The following is a 12,519-nucleotide window of genomic DNA, read 5'->3' as shown; positions in this document are numbered from 1 at the left end:
AATCATCTATTGATTGAAGCTAATCCCCATGCCTCATCATCACATTTTGAAATGAATTGATTTAATCAATGGGAAGGTTCAAGCTAGTGATCTCATTTCCTCAATGAATCCTCAAATGATACACTTGTCATTTGTAAATTTAACCTATCCAAGCAATAATTTGCATCTCAAGCCTTATGACAGGATTGCAGAATGGATTGAGGATTCATATTTTACCAAATTTTATGAAAAAGGTAATGACATACTTGTTTTGTTCTTAAATGGAGATCTACAAGGTAAGCATGACTTGTTTATTTTTAATTTCATAACACTTCAATTCACTTTACTAATTGAAAACTTCCTTTTTTTTGTAGGATTGGAGTTACTTCAGTGGTTACATTGGAAATATGACTACACATAGTGTTGTGACCATTGATTAGTTTAGGGTAGGTGATGGGTCCCATTAATAGGTATATTTTGAGGCCCATTGTGATATCCTCCAGCCCTTAAACTCTCTTTTTCTCACATTAATTTACATTTTGTAGCCATAATGTGCTTAGTAGGAGGACTAAATGGTTTTCGTCATATTTCATGGCCTAATGTCATTAATATGCAGTCAAAAGAAGCATTTTTTGAGATATTTACTATGCAGGGGAACGTTGGAGGCATCTAAAGAGAATATAGGAGGCTTTTCCACTACATTAACTCTCCAACTTGACTTGATTGCCAAGATTCCTCACCAACGGCTTGAAGTCCACTTCCATCTAAGGAACTCAAGTGCATGTGAAGATTCCAAGGAACTAGATCCAACAATTTTGAGATTTTGGAGGGAAGCAGTCCTCCTCTCAAGGGAGCTACCCCTCAATCATTTTTGGAATAATAAACAAGCCTAAGGGCTCATTATGATTCGAACTATTTTTGGAGATTGGACTAGCTATTGAGAGCCAAGGGCTTGACACTGGTATTTTCATATTTGATATGATGTATGTGAATCTTATTTTCTGTTAATGGAAAGCTTATTGTTGGTCTGCATCTGAGTTAACTTTGGAGAGTTGAAACCCTTGGGTTTGGGCCCAACCCAAAGGCTTTAGACCCTCTCATGTATTCTTTCCTTGTTCTTCTTCAAGTCATTGTATTTATTTCATTGTTTAAGTAGGCATTATATTGCAAAAAATTGTAGTTGCAGTTTGGATCACCACCTCTCTTGTGGGAATGTAGTTGAAGAGTCTACAACAACAAGCCAAAAATATGTGTTTATAATTTCTTAGAAATTGTTAGGATTTAGATTGAAATTATTTTGCATGCTTGGTTTCTGCACCTTAGGAGTTAACAACATGATTTGGAAAATATATTAGATGCATGTTGTAGGGCATAATATATCTTGAAGGAATTCAACTCATTCTTTCTACTTTGATTAATTTCACTGTAATATTGATGTATGTCCTTGATTACTAGTTTGTAGGAGCTTCCAGTGAATTTCAGGGGTTTGCATACTCATCCACATCCACCTTGTCATCTACATCCTTCTTTGGGACACCTCATACTGCTCCCAAACTCTTCCACCGAGATCATCGTTTTAGGGTTAATGAAGGACATCGTGGGCATGAAATTTTGTGCAAGATAGGACTTTGAGGGGTTCTAAGCTTGTCAAAAGGGCTCAAACATACTTCATTCATCCCCACCCCTCTTTCCTTCACCATCAGAACACCTTCTTTGCCCTCAAAAAGCTCTCAGACCCACTCCTGTAGTAGAACATGGCACTCCTGTAGCAAAATAGTGTCTCATGTAGCACCATGTAGCACTATCTGAATTCAACTAGATTTGTCCTAGGATCTTGACTTGTGCATTTTTAAGTTTAATAATGGCCCTTAGGTTTTGATTCCATGATTAGGGAGACTCCAGGACCACTCCAAACCTATCCTTCATCCTCTGCAAGCACAAAACAACAAGTAGATTAGACTTAGTTTTTTTTAATTCCCTAGTTATGTGTTGTAGATTGAATTTCTTCTTCTCAAGCAATTTTCAATTAGATTAATGATTCATGCAAGTAGAAAATTGATTTGATTAGTCCAAAAATAGAGTATCATGGTTTATTTCTTGCAGTTACAAGTAGTCTCTACATCTAATGAATGGTATTTTCATTTCTACAATTAGAGGAATGTTCATTTCCTTGCAATTATGATATGTTGTCATATAAATTCTCTTTATAGTTAGTTGAAGGAGTGGTCTCTGCATGCCTTGATCTAATCCAATGATTAAGGGTGACATGAGTATAACTTAACCTATTTTTCATATAGAACTGTCACCTCTAAGTTTATACAAACCCTCGGTTGATAATTTAAGTTGAGAGCCATGAGAGTTGCAACATCCTTCATGCAATAGCAGATCTCATCAGCAGGCTTAGAATTATGTTGGTTTGCATTTTATTTTTGTTTTTTGTTGTTGGAATAATGCATTCATGGAAGCTTCAGATGAGGGAATGTTAAGTCATAAAACTTTTGATATGTATACAAACTTTGGGATATGGTCCACTGACTATTGTAATTGATCATGCCATATGACAGTGACTTGTAACATTATACCCATCCTACACATATCAAAATAACAAGGCCGCATAGTTGACAATCCCTGCCTCTTAGTTTAAATATATTTAACTTAAATTAAAAATCAATAAAGATATAATGAGACAAAGCCTTCAACTATTGTGTGCAAAATTGACACATATTACCAGAGAATCTGTTATGTAGTTGGATGCACCATTGAAATTATTGAGTATGAGTGGACATGGTAGATTGACTATTGTGATATGAAATTGGCCCATCTTGCCAGAGAATCTATCATGTTATGGATTGTACCATAGATGTATTTGTGATGTGGTCAGGTGATTAATTCTTGCCTGAAGTTATTTGATGCTTTTTGCATTAAATGCTTTTATTGGTTGTTTGCTTTTGTTGATGTTGAATACTTTTATAACAATATAGATTATGTGAGTTGGAGGCTAAACTTACAATTGAATCATCTAAGAAATAGGTGGACATTTCCCAAGATTGCTTGACATACAGTTAACAATAGAAAGAGATCTAGCATAGTCTTGCAAGTGCACGATCCTACCAAGGCTTACGGTAAAACCATCATTACAAAATAACCTAAAAAGCCTCAAATAACATGTATAGGACATGTCACACTAAATCATCACAATATTAGACAAGAATACCATGTATAGGACATGTCATACTAAATCATCAGAATAGTAGACAAGAATACCAAGTTTACATTATAGTATATATTGACTCTCCATGAGATTTGTAAACTCAACAAAACTCAAACCCTAAACCCTATTGAATTAGTGAGAGAGCGCTACCCAACATAACTAGCCATATGATCCCATTAACATTAAAATAGACGTGATTGAAAGTTTTTGATACAGACCCAATTCTGGAAGCTAGTGTAGTTGCGGCTTTGTACATTTATTGCAGAGAAACTTCAAGTCGAGCCCGAAAATAAAGCAGGAGAGACCCCTGTGCACTAAACATGGCTATAGTATTGTCATGCTTATTATCTAGTGAAACAAGCTCAAATATATTGAAATGTCTTTAGCGACACCAAAAGTCTAGAAGTCTCCATTAGGTCTTTGGGCCCAACAACACTACATTCACTTGCATCACATTAAATTTTAACAAGATATCTGGTTTTGGTTTAGAGTTGTATAAATAAAAAAAATAAGAAAAGCAAAAAAAAATATTTTTTTATATGGTAACGATTTTGCACTTTCATATTTTCATAACTAGGAAACGTAATGCATTTTACTCTAAGAAATACATTATAAAATAGCCTAAGAAACCTCAATTAATATAAAGTAATCTAAAAATATTACAAATAAAATGTTATATAAAATAAAACGAATTATAAATAAAAAATAGAGATATTATAAAAATAAAAATTATCTATATAAATTTCCACCGAAAAAGGAGTAAGAGGAAAAATATTTATTTAAAAAAAAAATTATATTAAAAACAAAACACCTTAAAACTCATATGAATATTAACAAGAACAATAAAATAAATTTGTATTTTAATCAAGAAACTCGAGTTTGAACGGTAGCTATGCAACGCAGTTTTTTTATAATTTAAATATTATAAAAACATATAATTAAAAATAATACAAATTGGCTAGAGCTTTCTTTGGAAGTGTTTAAATATTTAAAACTTTATATATAATACTTGTAAGATTTTTTATCTAAGATTTATAAATATTTGAATAGTATATAAATAAAGTGAATTTTGATTCTCAAAGTAAGAGGAAGAGATTAATAACCATAATACAAGAGAAATGTGGGTTCCTCTGCAACAATGCATTGACGATGACTTTCTTGCCGTGAGAGATATATGTTATGGGCACTTCAAATCTGAGTACAACATTTATGCTGACAGAAACGGGCGGGATGAAAAGAGCATGACTGACGGGGTGTACTGGTTGTCCTTGCCCTTCCAAATCCTCGCCATCTCCGTGCATACTGAGCAGTGAGACCCATGATATAAATTTAGTAGGCCTACAAAGGAAAATAGAAACACGAATGGTACAAGGAAAAATAGAACACGAACCATTGTTATAGAGTGTTTTCAGGGTGTGTTGTAGTTATGACTAACTTTGGATGCTAGTTTGTTGCATGGACAATACATGACAAGAACCTCTTGGAAAATGTAAGCTGCAACATAAATACAAGTAACATCAATATGATTATTTATAGTACTATGCCCGTGGATTAGTATTGATGAATAGCCTTTGTGTCACACCCCTACACCTGCGGTGATCTTCCAACCGCTTGTAGCGAGGTGCGGCACCACCGAACGCTTTCTTTTTAACAATACTAACATTCGTGGACTACGCCTATTTCATCATGAACATACTTAGTTTATGTTTTGCAACCAAGTAAAAGCATTATCCTTTATACTTTAGTGAAGACCATTCTCCATTTTTAACCATATACAATTAACCGAGAACATCAACAATAAGCAAGTACAAAGGGAGGGACAACTCCCAGAAAGTCTGCCTAACAATATATTATAACAGCTTCTTCAATATTACAACACAAGTAATGCTTGGCAAGCTCCAAGCCAATACTTAGAATAATTTTACAATCAAGGCATAGAACAACCTTTTACAATTATGTGCACCTTTGCACAAAGTGGAACGCTCACTCGAGCCACCTATTTCACCTTGTCAAATCCTGCACACAATTATCTGCATAACCAGCCTTCACATCTCAACCCGGGTCAAAATTCCATTTCCACACAAGGGAAGAACTACACATAAATCATGTGTATTCCCTTTTACCCCTGCGCAGCTGTTTTACCCCTATGCGTAGATATCAAGTGCGAAGTTGAATGGTGCAAATGAGGAGCAGCCACCTCTTATTTATACGCATATTACCTTATGCGTAGTCCCTTGGCCGACCTCTTAAATTATATCATGAATGCCCCCACGTTATGTTTTATGGAGTCGTCTTGGTTATAAGTTTATTGCCCATCGTTGAATGCTTATAAACTTCGTATATCCTCATAATATATACGCTCAAGTGTAATGACACAGCCATTTTTCGTGCAGCGTGGTTTCGTCGCAAAGTTTGTTTGTCACGCGCCCGTGCGCCGTGCACGTTCGCCCGCCCGGCGCCCGTCGCAACCACAACCGGAGGTCCTTACATTCTCCTCCACCTGAAATCGTTGTCGTCCTCGACAACATACCATCATCCATGATGTTGTCTCCTCCACATAAGGCAAACATCACCGCAACATATGTAGAACCACTGTCATCTGCAATATGTTGTCCATGTGTGTGTCTCCTCCAAAGTGAAGAGATCATCTCATCAACCAACTCTCGATGTGCCCCATTCAGGTCCATGAAGTCCTCTTCATCATCTGCAATGTGCCATCATCAATCATACCTGCTCCATGTGCTTGAGGGCTCACTGCCATGAGCAGCTAACAATGAGCCCATCTTCTTACTCATCTAAGAAGATGTAGAGGGAGTAGAGCCTGAAGGCTCTTCCTCACTAATCAATTCAATCCATCTATCAGGATTCTCAATCTCCATCCTTTGTAGATAAGCAACCCGGTCTTCCTTCTGGACATCCGGCCTTACATATACCTCATCATCATCATCATCATCTTCCACTATCTCTAGTCTCCTTGTCAAGTCCAAGATGCTATCTGAAAGTGACCTAATGACCAATGACTGCTCCACAAGCTTTGCCTCAACAGTGGACAACCGCTTGTTCACCTTCTCCTTATCCTCCATTTGCATTGCTCCTACTTTACAATCAGGTCTTGTTGCACCAATGGTAGGCACACCGATGGGCACATCTTCCCTTCCATCATAAATGTAGAGCTTCTTCAAATGTGGCACAATCAAAGCATCGAATTGTTTCATAAACTCCATCCCCAATACAGCCTCATAGTCATCAATCCGCACTATAGTGAAGTCCACCTTTCCGGTCCATTCACCAAGTGTAGTATCCACCTTCTCAGCTATACCAAGAATGTCCATCGGAGGAGAATTCACTGTCTTCATTTGTGCCCTTGCCGGTACAAACTTTAGCCCAATTCTTCTTGCAGTATCCTCGCTCATGAAGTTGTGAGAGGCTCCACTATCCACCATAGTGAGCACATTAGTACCTCCAACCTTCATTCGAACATACTCTAGCTTGTTTCTTTCCGGGTCTCTTTTAGAGACTACTTCTGTAGTAGCAGAAGCACCAAGTATCTGCATCATCCCCACAGAAGCATCATTACCCTCATCATCAGATTGTGCAACCGTAGCCACCTTTAGTTTAGAGGGACAATTCTTCACCGTGTGTGGTCCTTCACATAACCAACACTTCAAAGGTTTCTTCATCTTTGAACCATCATCTGATTTTGGAGTATCATCATTCTTCTTCTCTTTTGGCTTTTCGGACTTCTTCTTCTTGTCATCAGAAGTCTCCTCAAAGTGATCCACCATCCTATCAACTACAGCAAAAGCTTCTTCAAGTGTGTTAATCTTCTGCCTCCTTACCTCATTGCGTGCCCAAGGCTTCAATCCCATGATGAAGTTGAACACCTTGTCCTTTTCTGCCATGTCATGAAGTTCTAGAGCTGCACTTGAATACTCTTGCTGGTATGCTTGTAGGCTTCCTGTTTGCTTCATGTACTTGAGTTTGGTCCTTGCTTCCCATGTGTCATCTTGAGGACTGAAGTGGGTCTGCAAAGCCTTCTTCAAGTCTTTCCACGAAGTGATGTCATTAGCATTGCCATTGGCAATCTGATCCACCCTCCTTCGCCACCACATCTTAGCATCCTTTGTCAAGAACTGAGTAGCTACCTTGACTTGTGTCTCACCATCAACCAGGTTCAACCGCTCCAAGTACTGCTCTATGTCCCACAAGAAGTTGCCAAGAATTGCTGCCTTCCTTGTTCCATCATAAGACTCCGGTTCCTTGACCTTCACATGAGGCACTCCTCCACCTGAGTTATGCCCCACGGCCTTCTTCACAACCGCAAGCTCATTCTTTGTATCTTCAAGAGTCTTCTTCAAGTTCTCAATTTCTGCAAGACTTTGATCCCTTGATTCCTCAACCTCTTTGACCTTTACCGCAAGTTGTGTACACATAAGATCAGTGTACTCATTTTGTGCCTTGAGCTCATCATTTTGTGTTCGAAGTTCATCGAGTTTCTCTTCAAAAGAAATCTCCATATCTTCTACCTTTACCAACACCCTTTCAATGAACTCCATAGTAGTTTCCTTGCCATCATGACTAGACCCGGCTTGAGACCCGGCTGCCATCTCGACCAGCTTCTCCTTCCTTTGTGATCTAGTCTTGACCATTCGAGTATCCTGCAACCTGAACCAACCCTTGTTTCACTTCGTGTGAAACGGCTTCCTTCACCTGCAAGTACCCTTGTCACTGCCACGAGCAACCTTTGCTCACCAGCTCCGACCGAGCTCTGATACCAACTGTCACGCCCCTACACCTGCGGTGATCTTCCAACCGCTTGTAGCGAGGTGCGGCACCACCGAACGCTTTCTTTTTAACAATACTAACATTCGTGGACTACGCCTATTTCATCATGAACATACTTAGTTTATGTTTTGCAACCAAGTAAAAGCATTATCCTTTATACTTTAGTGAAGACCATTCTCAATTTTTAACCATATACAATTAACCGAGAAAATCAACAATAAGCAAGTACAAAGGGAGGGGCAACTCTCAGAAAGTCTGCCCAACAATATATTATAACAGCTTCTTCAATATTACAACACAAGTAATGCTTGGCAAGCTCCAAGCCAATACTTAGAATAATTTTACAATCAAGGCATAGAACAACCTTTTACAATTATGTGCACCTTTGCACAAAGTGGAACGCTCACCCGAGCCACCTATTTCACCTTGTCAAATCCTGCACACAATTATCTGCATAACCAGCCTTCACATCTCAACCCAGGTCAAAACTCCATTTCCACACAAGGGAAGAACTACACATAAATCATGTGTATTCCCTTTACCCTTGCGCAGTTGTTTTACCCCTATGCGTAGATATCAAGTGCGAAGTTGAATGGTGCAAATGAGGAGCAGCCACCTCTTATATATACGCATATTACCTTATGCATAGTCCCTTGGCCGACCTCTTAAATTATATCATGAATGCCCCCACGTTATGTTTTATGGAGTCGGCTTGGTTATAAGTTTATTGCCCATCGTTGAATGCTTATAAACTTCGTATATCCTCATAACATATACGCTTAAGTGTAATGACACTTAGCCATTTTTTGTGCAGCCTGGTTTCATCGCAAAGTTTGTTTGTCACGCGCCCGTGCGCCCGCCCGTGCCCGTGCACGTTCGCCCGCCCGGTGCCTGTCGCAACCACAACCGGAGGTTCTTACACTTTGGAACGGGCAATGGAGTCCGTTACTATTCTCTAGATTTCATTTCGTGCAACTAAATGCTTCCAGATTACCCAAATGATACATCCCAAACGTCAATTCCAGATTTGGTCATAAATATCGCACATTATGTTTTCATACTTACTGACTCGAAATACGGTATGATCTTCATTGAATTTTCTGATGGCTTACTACGATAGTGCAATGTATAATGATTGTATAATAAGACTCGATTGCTCTTAACCAATAGAAATAGAAATAGAAATAAATTAATTAAATTAATAACAAACAAAAATCAAATCAAATACTATAATGTTAACTTTATGAAATGTCGTTTAATTTTTGGTCAATGGCCGAACTAATTGAAATTCAACACAAAATCGAATTTGTTACTATGCATGCGACAAGGTAATAAAACTTTTACATATCCTGCCATAGTAAAGTGTGACATTATAACATGTAATATTATGTTGGGAACGCTACGAGATATTGGTGCAAATGTGAAATTCATAAAATCATCTAAAGCTCATAGGGATTTTTTTTAACGTTTTATATAAACAAGTTTTTATTGTAAACCAAGACATGTTGTACATTTTAATAAAAGTGTGGGCCTCCATGTATTGAGTTTTAACAATGCCACTTTGATGAATGGATCCAACGTAGTCAACTTTGCAACGATGATCCCATTACTCTCTAGGTCCACATGGTCAACAATACTTCTAGCCCTTTTCATGTACATATCACATGGGACTCACCATGAATGAATGTTGTTAGTACTAGTCGAAGATCGATGTGACAGGCAACGACCATGTCATTTTTTCAAGTTCCTCCGACCATCCACATAAACACTCCATGCATAACTTACGCACATAATACATGTATCCTACCATAATATTTGAAATTTCGATGTGTAAAATTGTAAAGTAAAAACACTATCTGAGCACTGGCACTATATGTTGTTAAACCATAATATCGTCAATGAATGAAGTCATACTCTAATAAAGCATGAAGAGTGTTTGTTGGACTAGGGAAATATGAATGCCTGATGAAAAGATAAACCCAATAATTGTAGTGACACTCGAGTTTCATGGAGACACATGCATACAAGACACATCGAAATAAATTGTAAATAATGTTTGGAATACTTTTATTTTATTTTTGCCACATATAACTGGTGTGATTGGTAACTGTTGTATTTTTTTTATCAACAGATCACATGGTGGCGAAGAGCGCACCAAAATATAACTAAACACATTATTGAAGTTTATCGCTTGCCACGAATATAAGAAGTTGGTGCTCCAACTCATGTGAAAGGAACAATAACTCCACGAGATTCCAGTTGAGGAAATAATTTCCAGCCATATGCAGTAAAGTTATGCCATGACAAACGAGAAGTCGTTACGGTTATAATAATAAAAAACACAAAGATAATAACTCCTACATTGCTTCCATATCACTATAATTACGAGATTGGATTTCAGTTGGATTCAATAATCTGCCAAAGATCAAATAAAAACTTATGTTGCACTGATCTGATTCACTATAGAACGTAGTTTCTATCATAATTAGATCAGTGAGACTAACTGTTTGATTGTTTGGGAAATTACCTCGTCTCTGTATGGAATATTTTCTAAAAAACAGTTTATTCATCAAGCCTCAAGGTGCACATGATTTCACGTTAGTGCAAATGGAGAAATAGAATGTGACAGGAATTCTTGAAGCTGCGACCACAAGAATTCAAATTGTTTTTCTATTATTATTATTTTCGATCTAGTTTAAATTTAGAGTAACTACTAAATATTAAATTATGTAGTCACTCTTTTATTTTTATCTTATTCACCAAGCCTCAAGGTGCACATGATTTCACGTTAGTTCAAAAGGAGAAATCCAATGTGACAGGAATTCTTGAAGCTGCAAGAACAAGGATTCAAATTGCTTTTCTATTATTATTGTTTTCAATCTAGTTTAATTTATAGTAACTACTAAATATTAAATTATGTAGTCACTCTTCTATTTTTATCTTATTCACCAAGCCTCAAGGTGCACATGATTTCACGTTAGTTCAAATGGAGAAATCCAATGTGACAGGAATTATTGAAGCTACGACCACAAGGATTGAAATTGTTTTTCTATTATTATTGTTTTTGATCTAGTTTAAATTTAGAGTAACTACTAAATATTAAATTATATAGTCACTCTTTTATTTTTATCTGATTCATTTTACATATATGTTTGTTTGGATTTTGTTAATAATTTTGGATGTTTTCTTGACAGGGTTTGTTGTAAGCGATGGCAATTTGGATTTGTAGCTTGAAGGGATTAGAGCGTTATGGTGATAAGGGAGATCTCAATCTTTCAACTAGACCCTTAACATTTGAATTTGTCAACATTTTTTTCCGAATTGTCATATTGGAAAATAAAGTATCGATTCCTAGAATGGTTTTCAGGCAGCAAACCAGATTTTCAGGGGATCCAAACTCCTTAAAATCTTTTGAGCACTTTTGGGCAGAAGTTTTTATCAATGTAGTATAAAAATTCATGATTAATTCTTTATGAAAGGGGGGCATGGAGGGCGGAGGGGTCTCGGTCAAGTGGAGAGAAATTTGAAACCTCTCTGCATTCTTATTTCCTTTGTAAAATTTGTTTTTCTAGAGAAATAACAGTAGGTACATTGCCAATAGTTAATATATCAACATTCTTAAGGAAGCAGTTATGCGTGAATCTTGAAGATCCGCCTAAAAGCTTTGTATGAACTATTTATGCAGAGTAATAAAGTCATTTTTAGTTTTTCTTTTAAGCTTTATTATAATAGTCTTTGTGAAATTACTTTCCGAAGATTATCATTACTTGTTAGTCTGATTTATTTTCTATGAATCAATTCAGTTTATGCAAGATAAAAAGTGTTTTGTGATTATCATGACCTATATTTTCTCCATATGCAGAAGCTCGAATGATTTTAATGTAGGACAAATTCTATATTCTCATCATTCACATACATAAGTTGAACCAATTTTACATTGTTTTTCTCTTACATGATAGGGTTTTCACTTTTGTTTGCTTGTGATTTGGTAGGTATTCGCTATAGTTATCGGATCACATTTAGATTAGTTGTAGTTTTAGCATTTCTTTAATGTTTATGCTTAAATCAATTTAGAATCTCAACCGAGCAATAAACAAAGTCTCTTTGCATCATTTCCAGTTACGTAAGTTTCTGCTCATTCTTTCTTTCTTTTCTTTCTTTCTTTTGCATATGTGTATAGTTAGCATTGTACATTATACTAGTTAATTCAACTTGTAGCTTAGTTTCATGTACATACATCATTAAATAGTTTTAGGATTCCCCCAACTCTTTTCTTCATAAGGGGAATATATCCAAAAGCTGACAGAGCCTTAAAAATTGTCAGGAGTGGCCATCCCAAACGACTTTGGCTATTTGAAGAACCACGGTCTGGGTCACATCCCCTTTATTCACTAAGGTCCTAAACCCATGTCACCACCAACTTACACTCTGTTTTCACGAGGGCCCATTTGTACCAGGGGTGGCCAAGACTTCATGCCAGGGGTTTATGTAGTGAAGAGAGACTTTTGATTTGGAACTCCTTCGACAGTTCTGCGTGACAAAGC

Source organism: Pinus tabuliformis, chromosome 8 (assembly GCF_031772625.1).
Source record: "Pinus tabuliformis cultivar Carrire ecotype Pingquan chromosome 8, CPIR1, whole genome shotgun sequence".
Classification (NCBI taxonomy): Eukaryota; Viridiplantae; Streptophyta; class Pinopsida; order Pinales; family Pinaceae; genus Pinus; species Pinus tabuliformis.
The sequence above is the reverse complement of the archived record's forward strand: the minus strand, read 5'-3'. Positions refer to the sequence as shown.